The 15,850-nt window shown below is 42.0% G+C and overlaps 1 non-coding gene across 1 annotated transcript; it reads right to left on the bottom strand.

The window, feature by feature from the left end:
• Positions 1-12,474: 12,474 nt before the first annotated feature.
• TRNAK-CUU (transfer RNA lysine (anticodon CUU)) lies at positions 12,475-12,547 on the bottom strand. Its single transcript has one exon. It is a non-coding gene; the product is annotated as a tRNA-Lys (tRNA).
• Positions 12,548-15,850: the final 3,303 nt, after the last annotated feature.

The following is a 15,850-nucleotide window of genomic DNA, read 5'->3' as shown; positions in this document are numbered from 1 at the left end:
GGTGTGCATATATCTATTCATGTGAAGGCTCTTATTTCTCTAGGATGAATTCCAAGGAGTGGGATTGCTGGATCATATGGTAGTTCTATTTCTAGCGTTTTAAGGAAGTGCCAAATCAATTTCCAAAGTGGTTGTACCATTTTACATTCCCACCAACAGTATATAAGTGTTCAGTCTCTCCACAACCTCTCCAGCTTATATTATTTTGTGTTTTTTGGATTAATGCCAGCCTTGTTGGAGTGAGATGGTATCTCATTGTAGTTTTGATTTGCATTTCTGTCATGGCTAATGACTCGTATTTCCTCATGTATCTGTTAGATGCCTGAATGTCTTCTTTGGTGAAGTGTGTGTTCATACCCTTTGTCCATTTTTTAATTGGGTTATTTGTCTTTTTGTTGTTGAGTTTGTGCAGCGTCATGTAGATTTTTGGAGATCAGACTCTGATTGGAAATGTCATAGCTAAAAACCTTTTCCCAGTCTGCAGGTAATCTTTTTACTCTTTTGGTGAGGTCTTTGGTTGAGCATAGGTGTTTGATTTTTAGGAGCTCCCAGTTATCTAGTCTCGCTTCTGGTGTTTGTACATTGTTAGTAGTGGTTTATATACTGTTTATGCCGTGTATTAGGGTTCCTAGGGTTGTCCCTATTTTTTCTTCGATGATCTTTATTGTTTTAGATTTTATATTTAGGTCTTTGATCCATGTTGAGTTAGTTTTTGTGCATGGTGTGAGGTATGGGTCTTGTGTCATTTTTTTGCAGATGGATATCCAGTTATGATGGCACCGTTTGTTAAAGACACTGTCTTTTCCCCATTTAACTGACTTTGGGCCTTTGTCAAGTATCAGCTGCTCATATATGGGTAGATTTATGTCTGGATTCTCAATTCTGTTCCACTGGTCTATGTGTCTGTTGTTGTACCAGTACCAGGCTGTTTGACTACTGTGGCGGTATAATCTGTTCTAAAATCAGGTAGTGTGAGGCCTCCCACTTTGTTCTTCTTTTTTGGTAATGCTTTACCTATCTGGGGATTCTTTCTCTTCCACATGAAGTTGGTGATTTTTTTTCTCCATCTCATTAAAAAAAGGTTGTTGGAATTTGGATTGGAATTGCATTGTACGTACAGATCGCGCTTCAGTAGGGTAGACATTTTTACAATGTTGAGTTTTCCTATCCATGAGCAAGGTATGTTTTTCCACTTACGTAGGTTTCTTTTGGTTTCTTGCAGTACTGTCTTGTAGTTTTCTTTGCACAGGTCTTTTACGTCTCTGGGTAGATTTATTCTTAAGTATTTTATCTTCTTGGGGGCTATTGTAAATGGTATTGATTTGGTGATTTCCTCTTCAACGTTCTCTTTGTTGGCATTGTTTTTATTTTTTAAGAAAATTTCAGAGGCAGGTAAGGTAGCTTGTTCAAGATGATTCAACTGGTATTTGGAAGAGTCAGAATTCACATCCCCTGAGGTCTAACTCTGATTCGTGGGCACCTTTGCCAAGCCTTGTGACATCTTCAGTAAAACACTCACCTGGGGCATGAAGTAGCTATTTTCTTTAAGCTTGGGAAGCCCCCAAGAACTCTTGGATGGCCTGTGTAGGTAGTTTCAATAATCCCCTAGTATTTCAAAGATTTATAAGTTCTTATGGATAAAAATATGTAAAAATGCATCAGGAAAAAAATACCCGAAAGGCTTAATGGTCTGACTGAGACTAGAGGGACCCTGGAGATCATGGTCCCTGGATCCTTTGTTAGCCTAAGACTGGAACCATTCCTGAAGCCAACTCTTCAGACAGAGATTGGACTGGACTATACGATAGATACTAACACTGGTGAGGAATGGGCTTCTTGGCTCAAGTAGACACATGAGTCTACGTGGGCAACTCCTATCTGGAGGTGAGATGAGAAGGAAGAGGGGGATAGGAGCTGGTTGAAAGAGCATGAGGAATACAGGGAGGAGAGGAGGATTGTGCTGCCTCATTAGGGGGAGAGCAGCTAAGTGTACATAGCAAGTTGTGTATAACTTTTTGTATGACAGGTTGACTTGATTTGTAAACTTTCGCTTACAGCACAGTAAGTAAAACAAACAAACAAAAAAACCCTGAAAGACTTATCTTCAAATGCTAACAGGTGTTAAGTTAGAACTCGTAGGAGGGAGTGTTTCCCATGTGCCAGGCACTGCTCTAGTAGATTTGCAAGCATTAACTCATATAATTATATCTGCTACAGGAAGAGGTAGGTATTACCCTTATTACCATTGTAAGTGAACTAAGGCACAGAGAAGATGAACAACTTGGATTGGAGCCCAGGAAGTTTAACTTCAAAGTAAAAATGTGCTCTTAATCCCTACACTATATTACCTCTATCCTACATTCTTTTTTTTTTTTAACCTTTTTTTTTGGTGTGTGTCCTTTAAGTGAAAGTTTACAATTCAAGTCAGTTTTATATATAACGACTTATACACACATTGTTATGGGACCCTAGTTGCTCTCCCTGCAATGTGACAGCACACTTCTTCTGTCTATCTTGTATTTCCCATGTCTATTCAACCAGCTCCTGTCCCCCTCTGCCTTCACATCTCACCTCCAGACAGGAGCTGCGTATCTCGTTTCATGTGTCTATTGAGCTAAGAACCACACTCCTCACCAGTATCATTTTATATCTTGTAGTCCAGTCTAATCTGCTTTTAGTTTTGGGCTAACAGAGAGTTCGGGGGCTATGACCTCTGGGGTCCCTCCAGTCTCAGTCAGACCATTAAGTCTGGCCTTTTTATGAGAATTTGAGGTCTGCATCACACTTTTCTCCTGCTCAGTCAGGGACTCTCTGTTGTGTTCACTGTCAGGGCAGTCATTAGTGGTAGCCAGGCACCATCTAGCTCTTCTGGTCTCAGACTGAAGGAGTCTCTGGTTTATGTGGCCCTTTCCTTCTCGTGGGCTCATATTTTCCTTACGTCTTTGGTGTTCTTCATTCTCCTTTGCTCCAGGTAGGTTGAGACCAATTGAAGCATTTTAGATGGCCACTTGCTAGCTTTTAAAACCCCAGGTGCCACTCACCAAAGTGGGATGCAGGACATTTTCTTAATATACTTTGTTATGCCAGTTGACCTAGATGTCCCCTGAAAACATGGTCCCCAGACCTCTGCCCCCTGCTACTCTGTCCCTTGAAGTGTTTGGTTGTATGCAGGAAACTTCTTTAGCTTTTGGATTAGTCCAGTTGTGCTGACCTCCCCTGTATTGTGTGTTGTCCTTCTTTTCACCTAAAATAATTCTTGTGTAGTATTTAATTAGTAAATATCCCTCTCCCTCCCTTCCCACCCACTCAGAAGTATTTCCTGAGAGTTCCCCTTGGCTTTCCTCCACCCTAGAGTATGGTTGCACATTAGGTTGATTTCCCTGGGGGAAAAAAAAAAAAAGGATCTAAATCCACATTTGGGTCTCCAGCCAAGGAAGGTAGATTGAATACTTCATATTCAAACTGGTTAAGTGTATATACTGTTATATTAATATTTATACACACATACCTCTACTCCTAAAAAATCTTTCTCAGAAAATTATAAGGGTGCTAAGCACCATCTGGAGGTTTAAATAATTGACAGTTTTAATAAATAAAACTCACAATGTGTAGTGTATAGGTCCTGGAAGGCTATTATCACCTTGCCCAACCTCTTCTGCTTTTTCCCTGAACTTTCCCAGCTGTGCCTTAATAGGTTCTTTTTTTCTTCTTCTTCTTCCCCTTAATTGTGAAATATAACAAAAGAGAAGTGTACAGATTTCTGTTTTGGGCCATGATGGAGTAACACAGATGATATTTACTTTTCTACCTGAAACAGCTAGAAGACAAGACAAAATATAAGTGAAACAGCTCTTCAGCGACATTGGACCACAGGAATGTAGGACAGAGCTCAGACAGAGCCACTAACACTGTGTGTTCCCATTAGCCAGAATGGAAAGAGCACGTAACATACGTGGACTGAAGGAGAGTCTTCAGAGGGGTAATATCTCAACACTGTCCAAATTAGCCTTAGCCTGAAGAATGTTCTAAACCTGCATAACAAACTTAAAAGCCAGCCTGGAAATATAAGCTGTTTTCAAGTACCTTAACAGCATCCTAGAGCAAAGTCCAAGAATAATTAAAGGATTATTTTTTAAAAATTTAGTACATAACTTAAAATTTATAATGTCTATGGAAACCCTGGTGGCGTAGTGGTTAAGTGCTAGGGCTGCAAACCAAGAGGCTGGCAGCTCGAATCCGCCAGGTGCTCCTTGGAAACTCTATGGGGCAGTTCTACTCTGTCCTATAGGGTTGCTACGAGTCAGAATCGACTCGATGGCAGTGGGTTTGTTTTTTTTATCATCCAATAAAAATTATTAGATATACAAAGAAATGGAGCCCTGGTGCAGGAAAATATGATCCATAACCATGAGAAAAATCAGTCAACAAAAACAGACACAGAAATAACTTAGATGGTCGAATCAGTAGACAAGATATTAAAACAGCTATTATAAACATGGAAACCCTGGTGGTGTAGTGATTAAATGCTATGGCTGCTAACCAAACGTTTGGCAGTTCAGATCCACCAGGCACTCCTTGGAAACTCTATGGGGTAGTTCAACTCTGTCATATAGGGTCACTGTGAGTCAGAATCAACTTGATGGCAGTGGGTTTGGTTTTTTTTTTTTTTTTTTCCATAAACATACTCTTCACCAACACCACAATTCAAAGGGGTCAATTCTTATTTGGTCTTCCTTATTCATTGTCCAGCTTTCACATGCATGTGAGGTGATTGAAAATACCATGGTTTGGGTCAGGTGCACCTTAGTCTTCAAGGAGACCTCTTTGTTTTTCAACACTTTAAAGAGGCCTTTTGTGGCAAATTTGCCCAATGCAATGTGACTTTTGATTTCTTGACTGCTGCTTCCATGGGTGTTGATTGTGGATCCAAGTAAAATGAAATCCTTGACAACTTCAATCTTTTCTCCATTTATCATGATGCTGCTTATTGGTCCAGTTGTTAGGGTTTTTGTTTTCTTTATGTTGAGGCGTAATCCTTACTGAAGGCTGTGATCTTTGATCTTCATTAGTAAGTGCTGCAAGCCCTCCTCACTTTCAGCAAGGAAGGTTGTGTCATCTGCATAATGCAGGTTGTTAATGAGTCTTCCTCCAATCCTGATGCCCCGTTCTTCTTCATATAGTCCAGCTTCTCATATTATTCGTTCAGCATACAGATTGAATAGGTATGGTGAAAGAATATAACCCTGAAGCACACCTTTCCTGACTTTAAACCACTCAGTATCCCCTTGTTCTGTCTGAACATCTGTCTCTTGATGTATGTACAGGTTCCTCATGAGCAAATTAAGGGTTCTGGAATTCCTATCCTTCACAATGTTATCCATAATTTGTTATGATCCGCACAGTCGAATGCCTTTGCACAGTCAGTAAAACACAGGTAAATATCCTTCTGGTATTCTCTGCTTTCAGCCAGGATCCAACTGACATCAGCAAAGATATCCCCGGTTCCACGCCCTCTTCTGAATCTGGCCTGAATTTCTGGCAGTTCCCTGTTGATATACTGCTGCAGCTGCTTTTGAATGATCTTCGGCAAAATTGTGCTTGCGTGTGATATTAATGATATTGTTCGATAATTTCCTCATTCAGTTGGATCACCTTTCTTGGGAAGAGGAGTAAATATGGATCTCTTCCAGTCAGTTGGCCAGGAAGCTGTCTTCCATATTTCTTGGCATAGACAAGTGAGCACTTCCAGCGCTGCATCCATTTGTTGAAACATCTCAATTGATATTCTGTCAATTCTTGAAGCCTTGTTTTTCACCAATGTGTTCAGTGCAGCTGGGATTTCTTTCTTCAGTACCATCAGTTCCTAATCATATGCTACCTCTTGAAATGGCTGAATGTAGATCAATTTTTTTTTTTTTTTGGTATAATGACTCTGTGTATTCCTCCATCTTCTTTGATGCTTCCTGTATCGTTTAATATTTTCCCCATAGAATCCTTCACTACTGCAACTCGAGGCTTGAATTTTTTCTTCAGTTCTTTCAGCTTGAGAAACACTGAGCGTGTTCTTTCCTTTTGGTTTTCTAACTCCAGCTCTTTGCACATGTCATTATAATACCTTGTCTTCTTGAGCTACCCTTCGAAATCTTCTGTTCGGTTCTTTTACTTCATCATTTCTTCCTTTTGCTTTAGCTGCTCGATGTTCGAGAGCAAGTTTCAGGGTCTCTTCTGACATCCATCTTGGTCTTTTCTTTCTATCCTGTCTTTTCAACGACCTCTTGCTTTCTTCATGTATGATGTCTTTGATGTCATTCCACAACTCGTCTGGCCTTTGATAATTAGTGTGCAAGTCATCAAATCTATTCTTCAGATGGTCCCTGAATTCAGGTGGGATATACTCAAGGTCGTATTTTGGCTCTCGTGGACTTGCTCTGATTTTTTTCAGTTTCAGCATGAACTGGCATATGAGCAATTGATAGTCTGTTCTGCAGTCGGCCCCCCGTCTTGTTCTGACTGATGATATTGAGCTTTTCCATTGTCTCTTTCCACAGATGTAGTCAGTTTGATTCCTGTGTGTTCCATCTGGTGAGGTCCATGTGTATAGTCACCATTTATGTTGGTGACAAAAGGTATTTGCAGTGAGGAAGTTATTGGTCTTGCAAAATTGCATCATTCGCTCTCCAGCATCGTTTCTATCACTAAGGCCACATTTTCCACCTACTGATCTTTCCTTGGAAACCCTGGTGACGTAGTGGTTAAGTGCTATAGCTGCTAACCAAAGGGTCAGCAGTTCAAATCCACCAGGCACTGCTGGAAACTCTACGGGGCAGCTCTACGCTGTCCCATAGGGTTGCTATGAGTTGGAATCGGCTGGACTGCACTGGGTTTTTTTTTTTTTGGATCCTTCTTTGTTTTCAAATTTCACATTCCAATCACCAGTAATTATCACTGCATCCTGATTGCATGTTCGATCAATTTCAGACTGCTGAAGCTGGTAAAAATCTTCAATTTCTTCATCTTTGGCCTCAGTGGTTGGTGTGTAAAATTTTTTTTATAATAATTTTTATTGAGCTTTAGGTGAACGTTTACAAATCAATTCAGTCTGTCACATATAAGCTTATATACACCTTACTCCTTACTCCCACTTACTCTCCCCCAATGCGTCAGCTCTTCCAGTCTCTCCTTTCATGACAATTTTGCCAGTTCCTAACCCTCTCTACCCTCCTATCTCCCCTCCAGACAGGAGATGCCAACGCAGTCTCAAGTGTCCACCTGATACTAGTAGCTCACTCTTCATCATCATCTCTCTCCTACCCACTGTCCAGTCCCTTCCATGTCTGATGAGTTGTCTTCAGGAATGGTTCCTGTCCTGGGCCAACAGAAGGTTTGGGGACCATGACCGCCGGGATTCCTCTAGTCTCAGTCAGACCATTAAGTATGGTCTTTTTATGAGAATTTGGGGTCTGCATCCCACTGATCTCCTGCTCCCTCAGGGATTCTCTGTTGTGCTCCCTGTCAGGGCAGTCATCGGTTGTGGCCAGGCACCATCTAGTTCTTCTGGTCTCAGGATGATGTAAGTCTCTGGTTCATGTGGCCCTTTCTGTCTTTTGGGCTCATAGTTATCATGTGACCTTGGTGTTCTTCATTCTCCTTTGCTCCAGGTGGGTTGAGGCCAATTGATGCATCTTAGATGGCTTCTTGTCAGTGTTTAAGGCCCCAGATGCCACATTTCAAAGTGGGATGCAGAATGTTTTCATAATAGAATTATTTTGCCAATTGACTTAGAAGTCCCCTTAAGCCATAGTTCCCAAACCCCTGCCCCCGCTCCGCTGTGGTGAGTAAATTTGATTAATAGTTGTATTAACTGGTCTTCCTTGTAGGCGTATGGATATTGTCCTATCACTGAAAACGTTGTAGTTCAGGATAGATCTTGACGTGTTCTTTTTGACAATGATGCAACACCATTCCTCTTCAAGTTGTCATTCCTGGCATAGTAGATCATACACTTGTCCAATTCAAAATGTCCAAAACCAGTTCATTTCTGCTCACTAATGCCTAGAATATCAATGTTAATGCATTCCATTTTGTTTTTCAAGATATCCAATTTTGCTAGATTCATACTTTTTATATTCCTGGTTCCGATTATTAATGGATGTTTGCAGCTGTTTCTTCTCATTTTGAGTTGTGCCACATCAGCAAATGAAGGTCCCGAAAGCTTTACCCTATCCACATCATTAAGGTCGACTACTTTGAGGAGGCAACTCTTACCCAGTTGTCTTTTGAGTGCCTTCCTACCTGGGGAGTTCATCTTCCAGCACCATGTCAGACAATGTTCTGCTGCTATTCACAAGGTTTTCACTGGCTAATTCTTTTCAGAAGTAGACTTCTGGGTCCTTCTTTCTAGTCTGTATTAGTCTGGAAGCTCAGCTGAAACCTATCCTCCATGGGTGACCCTGCTGGTATCTGAATACCGGTGGGTGGCATAGCTTCCAGCATCACAACAACAAACAAGCCCCACAGTAGGACAAACTGACAGACACATAGGGGCTTCATCAGATCAGGACTTTAAACAATGGATTTTTATTCTTATTTTCTGTGGCAACTAAAGGAGACATTACATCCTTCAGACTTTATTTGGGGGAACTTATACTAGAGGGTGTTCTGTTGTGCTTATGGAATTCTTTGGTCCATGCTGATATGTGGTGCTTGCTATAAAGTCTTGTGAGCTGAGATGGACAAGTAGCTAATGAAAACTTGTCATAGGAAATAGAGAAATAATTCTCAAATAATTTTACCTAGAGTTAAGTCCTATTCTAACTCTTTCAGGGGTTTGTGTTGTAACATTAAAGAGACATCCCTCAAGTGTCTGAAATGCCTGTCACAGTGGCCAGGTTGTAAGTTCTCAGGAAGAGTCACATGAGGTGTGTATATGACTTTTTTTTTGTAGCCCTGTGATCTTTTCCTCCCCTGGGGATTGACTTATGTTTGTCTGACAATAGAAAACCAAGGGAGTATATAGAAAGCCACATGTGGTAGAAAATTCTCAGCTTCACTACCCAAGCTGCCAGCTTCCTAAGGCTGAATAAATACTAACCTCATTATTTCAAATACAGACTACTGTAGTTCAGTAAGTGTTTAGGAGGGTGGAGCAAAAGCACAGGAGTGAGCTCTCTCTACTCTCTATTTCACAAAAGATGCATCACTGGTGAGGCCAACTCATGCAGGGAAGGAATCTCCCACCTCTGCCTCGATTTCTCCCTACCACCTCTTTTTGTTGACTCCTACCATCCAGTTATGTCTGAGATAATGAGATAGTATGCAGCTTAGGCTTTGGAAAAAGAAAGTAAGAACACATTAGGACTTCAGCCTAAGCCACGTGCTCTGCATTGATTTATAAGAATTCCCTGAGTGTGACGAAAGCCCTAAAAAATGTTACCATTCCTCATCCCACTGATTAGGGTAGAGAGCTTATGGTCAGGGTAAGAGGGATGATTTCCTGGGTTTTTTTTTTTTTTTGGGCTAAACAGCATCTAATAGCACCTCAATTGATTACTGCTTCATCCATGTTATTGATAAAATAATATTACATATGTAATATTATTTTAAAAGGCCACATAGCAAAATATTAACAAGAATTATCTTTTAGGATTGGAGTTGAGAATCAGAGGAAATGCCATTTCTTCTTTACGTCTTATGGGTTTTACAAAGGAATGACTCCATTAATTTTAAACAAATGAATGACAGGCTTTAAAAGTATATGTTAAAAGCCTCCGACAAACCAGACATATGGTACACCTGCTGTGACTCAAAATTGACCAGAGTCTGCTGAAGTCTCAAGGCAGGCTATTAACCCACAATCACAGCCTGCCTGCTGAGAGCTTGGGGAAGTTGAAGTCTTTTTGGACTTCTTAATGATTCATGATCTGGAATTTCCACAGGATTTTCTTTCCTTTCTTCTCTTGTTTTTACCAGGCTTCTCTGAGCTTGGAAGCTCACAGCTGCTAATCCAAAAAGAACTTTTAAAAAAATCTTGCATTTTGAAATTCCAGAAATTACTGTTTTGTGAAAAAGAGAACTCCATTATGCTATTCAAAACATACATAAACTGCACAACTTTATTTTAATGAAATAGGAAGGCTCTGAGAATATAAAGGCTCTGACATGATTGGTGAAGAAATTATCTCAGTGTTTTTAATGATCTGAGTGGAAGAAAGACTGAATCAAGTGAGTATATGCAGATAAATAGCTTTCCATTCAAGATGTGGTTCAGGCCTAAAGACAGCAAACTCATTCTCACATAAATGAAAGAAATCAGGAACTACAAACTTAAAAAAAAAAAAAAAAAGCTATAGGACACCCAAGCAGGGCCAATGACAAAATTAACCATAACAAAAATCTTAAAAATGAAAAAACTGTGTGTGCTGGGTATTCTGCATTTGGCCCTCTAGATCCATTATCACCATTATCCACACCATTCTATGTCGCAGGAGGCTGATCCCTGTGCAAAAGGGTTCCCTTGCCCACTCACTTCTTGGTAAATACAGCCAATGGGATGCATTAATTGGAGATGGGAGGGTGGTAAGAATATGAGTTGGGGGTAATTATTCCCTGCAGTCTGGCAGAGGTCGTGTTCCATCCATGATGTCCACAGCTATTGTTCAGGGCCACTCTATGATAGCTGCAGACTTACCTACAACTATGAGTTCATCCAGGTTCCAGAAATATCTCTCTCTCCTTGCCCCACCAGGTCTAGGAGTGGTAATGGCTCTTCACTGTTGCTGGTGCTGGGATGTCACACCATCTTTTGGTGACTGCATTCCCCTCTTAGAGTCCAGTAGTCTTGAGCTGGAGGTCTTAGGAAACTTCCTTGATCCTCAGCAGGTAGGGCCTTCACGGAACCTCAGGGGATGTGCCACTGAATTTTCTGGGAGCTAACTGTGTCTCTAGTCAGCTCATTAGCAGAAGAATAAATATACCCTTCTTCCTTCAAAACTACCTTCGGTGAAAATTTCATAGTCTCGTAGGCAGAGCCATTCCCCTACAAAAGTAAAAAAACAACAAACTGGTAAAATACTTGAAAAGCCTTTCTAAGCCTCACATAAAACTCAGAAGCCTTAAGGGGAAAGGTTGATATATTTAACAACATAAAAATTTCCAGAATTTTATGGCTTTAAAAAATCATGAACAAAATTTGTCAGTCACGCACAGCTGGTAAAGATATAACCAGTCACCTTTAGATTCAGACAGTTTATTACATATACAGACAACAAAAAACAAGTAGCCAGAGGTGCCTGGGTTCTTATCCCACACACCAAAAAGGAAGACACAGAAACAAAAGGGGTCTGCTGACTTCAACAAGAGTTGTGGGATACATGTTGCTGAGGAGCCAATTCTAGACCTTAGCTAAGCAGTTTTATAGCTGGCAGCTATAGCCTAGGGTGAACATACCATAAAAACTCGTATCTCATCAGAACCTGGAAGAAGATGAAAAAATATCCTTTGACTGCCTCCCAGAGAAGATAGGGATGCAAGCCAGAGACGATCTCATGGCAGTTCTTCACAAGCCTCATGGCAGTTCTTTACATGCCTCCAACATCTCTTGTTATGGGAGAATCACTTTTTAGGTTTAAGGATAAATCAGTTCCCACCAAAATGATTTGGAAAAGGATAGTGATGATGGTTGCACAACTTGAAGATTTTAATCAATGTCCCTGAATTGTACATGTAGAAATTGAGTAGCATGTTTTGTTATGTATATTGTCACCACACATACACACAAATATATAGACATATACGTTTTAATAGTGTATTGAAAATATGTTATTGTTGTTGTTAGGTGCCAGGGACTGGGTTCTGACTCAGAGCGACCCTGTGTGCATCAGAACGACTGCCCAGCCCTGGGCATTCCTCAGAATCGTGGCTATTTTTGAGCCCATTGTTGCAGTCACTGTGTCAATCCATTTCATTGAGATTCTTCCTTTCTTTCACGGACTGTGTACTTAACCAAGCATTATGTCCTTCTCCAGGGACTCCTCCCTTATTCTTCAGGGACTGGTCCCTCCTAATAACATGTCCAAACTAAATGAGGCAAAGTCTCGTCATCATCGCTTCTGAGGAGCATTCTGGTTGTATTTCTTCCAAAACAGATGTGGATGCGATTCCTGGAATAATTCGAAAAATTTTAAAACGACATTATCAGCAATTTAGAAGTTCATAATTCGTAGGCTCTCTATGAGTCAGAATCCAGTCAACTACAATCGGTGTAACTCTATTGTTGGAGACCTGGTGGTTCATAGGTTAAGAGCTCAGCTGTTATTTCAATCCACCAGTGGTTTCTTGGAAACACTGTGGAGCAGTCTGCTTTGTCCTATACGGTCGCTGTCAGTCAGAATCGACTTGATGACAATGGGATTACTAATTATTCTTTTGATAGCTGACCAGAGAAGATTCCATAAAAATTGAAAGGATAAAAACGCACGCCCAACGTGGGGCTCGAACCCACGACCCTGAGATTAAGAGTCTCATGCTCTACCGACTGAGCTAGCCGGGCAGTAGATACACACCTCTGCTCAGGTTTTTGTTTTTGTTTTTTTATCATTTTCGTTCCAGAGTTAAGAGTCAATGGTGTAAATTACACATATAATGTGAAGTTAATCTCTTGGTTTTAAGGAGCGCAGTCTCTACCGTTTACCACCACAACACAAACACAGAGCCTGCGCAGGGTCCTGCGGACTCCCCGGCCTTGGAAATAGAGAATCCTGAAAGACCCGGTCACTCTGAGATACCGGTTTCAGGGAATCCGGCTCTGGAAGAGCGCGAGGGGAGGCGGGTGAGTGCCTCAAACAACCGCGGGGAGCAGGAGGAGAGCGGAAACTTGCTCCCCGGACCTTGAAGCTGCAGCCCAAGCTTCCTCTTTCCCAGTCCGAAACACTATTCTTCCCTAAGCAATGAAAGGGGAGGAGGGAGCAGCAAGGAGAGGGGGAGGCGTCGAGAAAATACGTCGTTTATTCACTGTATATTTGGAAGCGCAAGTTTGTTTTTAAATACTGAAATGTGTGGCCTGAATAAAAAAGCATTGCCTTGTAAAGGTCCCAGCGAGATTTAAACTCACATCGGATTCAGAGCTTCAGGCGCACTTGCTCCTGGGATACCTGACTCCCCTTTCCAAAGAGTTCAGATCTCCAAACACTGAAAGAGATGGTGAGCTCCGGGGTCACCCTCTCGAGGGATCCTCTCCACTGCTCACAAGAACGTCGAAGCAGCCCTTGCTGCCTTGGTTATCGCTTCCGCGGATTTTCATCTTGCTCGGGAGCGTCTCTCCCTGTGGGGATGGTGGAAACTGTTATTCACCGAATTTGACTGCATTCCTAGGAGGCTGCCTTCAGCAAAAGCAGAATTACAACCTTCTAAAAAAAAAAAGGTAGGGTTGCCAAAGCAAGTTGCAACTACTTGCCTTGACTCTGGAATCGATGTTGCTTCGGCCACAAGGGAGAGTACTAACTACTGTCTGATCACGGTCACTCACACAGGTCAACCGTACTTAAGTCTTCAAGAGAAATGGGCACACACGTCCGCAAAAGACTCATCCAAGAATATTTATAGAGTCCTTAGTAACAAGTAAAAACTAGAAATAACCCAACTGCCCATCAATACTGGTGTATTCACACTTTGGAATAACCTGCGTTAATATTATGAAAATTAACTAGTGAAGCAGACAGGCACCCATGTGGGTGGATATATTTCAAAAACACTACGCTCCCTCCTCCCCCAAAACGAAAAGTCAGATACTACAAGATATACATTCATTAATGTGAACTCCAAGAGCAAGCAACACTAATCTCTGGTGACAGAAATCAGAATAGTGATTAACTAAGCAGAGGAGAAAGGGGATTGATTGGAAAAGAGTTCTACAGACCTCGCTGGAATGATGGAAATTTCCTATAGCTTGATCTGAGTGATGGTTACATTTTCCGAAATTTAATAAGCCGCCCACTTAAGATTTTTACATTTCACAGTATGTAAGTTATATTTGAGTAAGTAACTATCGGCATAGACATGGAGAATGAAGGATGCAGATAAGACTGTGTAGACCACAGCAAAGAGCTTGGATTATATTTTAAACTCACTAAAAATTCATTCTCCTTCAGTCTAAAAAAGCCACACTGATATTTGAAATATTTCAATCAGAAAAATGGTTATGACCACCCCATCTCATTAGACTCAGTGAGAGGCGGCATTTCACCTGCTGCTCACTTGTAGGGGCATCTCTAGGGTTTTCGGATGACAGGACCCGAGGTTTGTGCACTGCCGCAGTTTCCTTCCTTTCTCCTGACTCGAAGCTCTGAGCTCTGCTGTTCTATGTACTCAAATAAGGGGTGCAGCCTGTGCAAGAATTAAAGGCAACGCTCAAGAGGAGTCAGTTCGTGCCAAGATAGACACCAGACACTGCCAAGATTATTGCGGCCACCACGAAGAGTGCCAGCGCTATCCAATCACCGCATGCCACAAACTTGCCGACAGATGATGAGCTTCCTTGAATATTTTTTGAAGTAAAAACATTCACAATGTTTCGTTGGTTTGTTGTTGGACAGGTACAGATGCTTTTGCTTTTCTCTTTTTCGAGTCTTCTCTTGGTTCTCTCCCTCACCTTCCTCCCTGTTCTGTTGCAAAGTGAAAACCGTTCACTCCTCTCCAAGACCCTGCCTCTGTCTCTGCATGGGCCTTTTGAAGGTCTTGTCCACGTCCCCACCTTCCTGCTTTCCTTCACTCCTCTTCACGGTCCCCCTTTTCCCTCATTTTCTCCGCTCCCGCCCCACCTACTGCTACCGAGTTGATTGCCCCGCGGGCGGGCTGGCGAAGGGGGCCAAAGACGAGAAGGGATGTCCGGGAGCCCACGGTGCCCAGCATGTCGTGGGCCTCACTCGACTCAGAAGGGGGTCGCAGCGACGAGATTCTGGGGGGCGGGGGAGAGGGTCGCTTACTTCTAAGGCAGGCAAAGTGGAGGGAAGGGAGAAGACCATTTCCGCTGCCCTTCCACCTTCGAAATCACCAAATGCACATATTTGCAGCATGAAGAACAACGCGATTTGACGCCTCAATCTGTCAGGTCTTCCGAGGCTTTGGAGCCTGAGCAGTTGTGCCGCAGAAAGCAGATGACATCGCCTACTGGTTAGAAAAAAAGCCCTTTGTATTAAGGCAGGAAACACTGGCTACTAAAGGCTCTACTGGGCAACCAGTTAGCGGGTTAAGCTGTTAACCGAAAAGTTGGTTGTTCCAGCCTACTCAGGGACGTGTGTGTCCTCTCTACAAATATCGCTTGCCCTTCTATCGTCTGTGTCTTGTCCACGACGAGAGGAGCTAATCCAAGGTCCTCTCAGATCCTTCCAGAAGAGTCACTGGGAACCCAGAAATGCTTGAAAGAATAAAATCATCATCATTAAAGAGATTTTCCCATTGTATATTTGTAGTATAATTTATCGAGCACTTTCATCATTCTTGTACACTTATCTTTGGCCGCTTGTGCAAGTATTTCAATAGTACAGTCTGGAAGACCAACTGCAGAAAGGGTAGTATGCTGGGGCAATCTTAGGGCTCACCTTGTTTGTTTCCTGTTTTTCAAGGATTGCTCCCCCTTGTTGCCTGATTTCTAGTGTTTCGAAAACTGGTGTTTCATAAAATTAGTTTTTTTCTGTTCAGGAGCCCCTTGACCGCGGTGGTTAAGTGCACTGGGCTGCTAACCCAAAAGTCTGCAGTTTGAATACACCAGGCGCGCCATGAAAGAAAAGTGTGACAGAGGGAGAAAGATGTGGGAATCTGCTTCCTAAAGATTACATCCTTGGAAACCGTATGGCAC

This window comes from Elephas maximus, chromosome 3 (genome assembly GCF_024166365.1).
Source record: "Elephas maximus indicus isolate mEleMax1 chromosome 3, mEleMax1 primary haplotype, whole genome shotgun sequence".
NCBI lineage: Eukaryota > Metazoa > Chordata > Mammalia > Proboscidea > Elephantidae > Elephas > Elephas maximus.
This window is presented reverse-complemented; position numbering and strand designations above follow the sequence as displayed.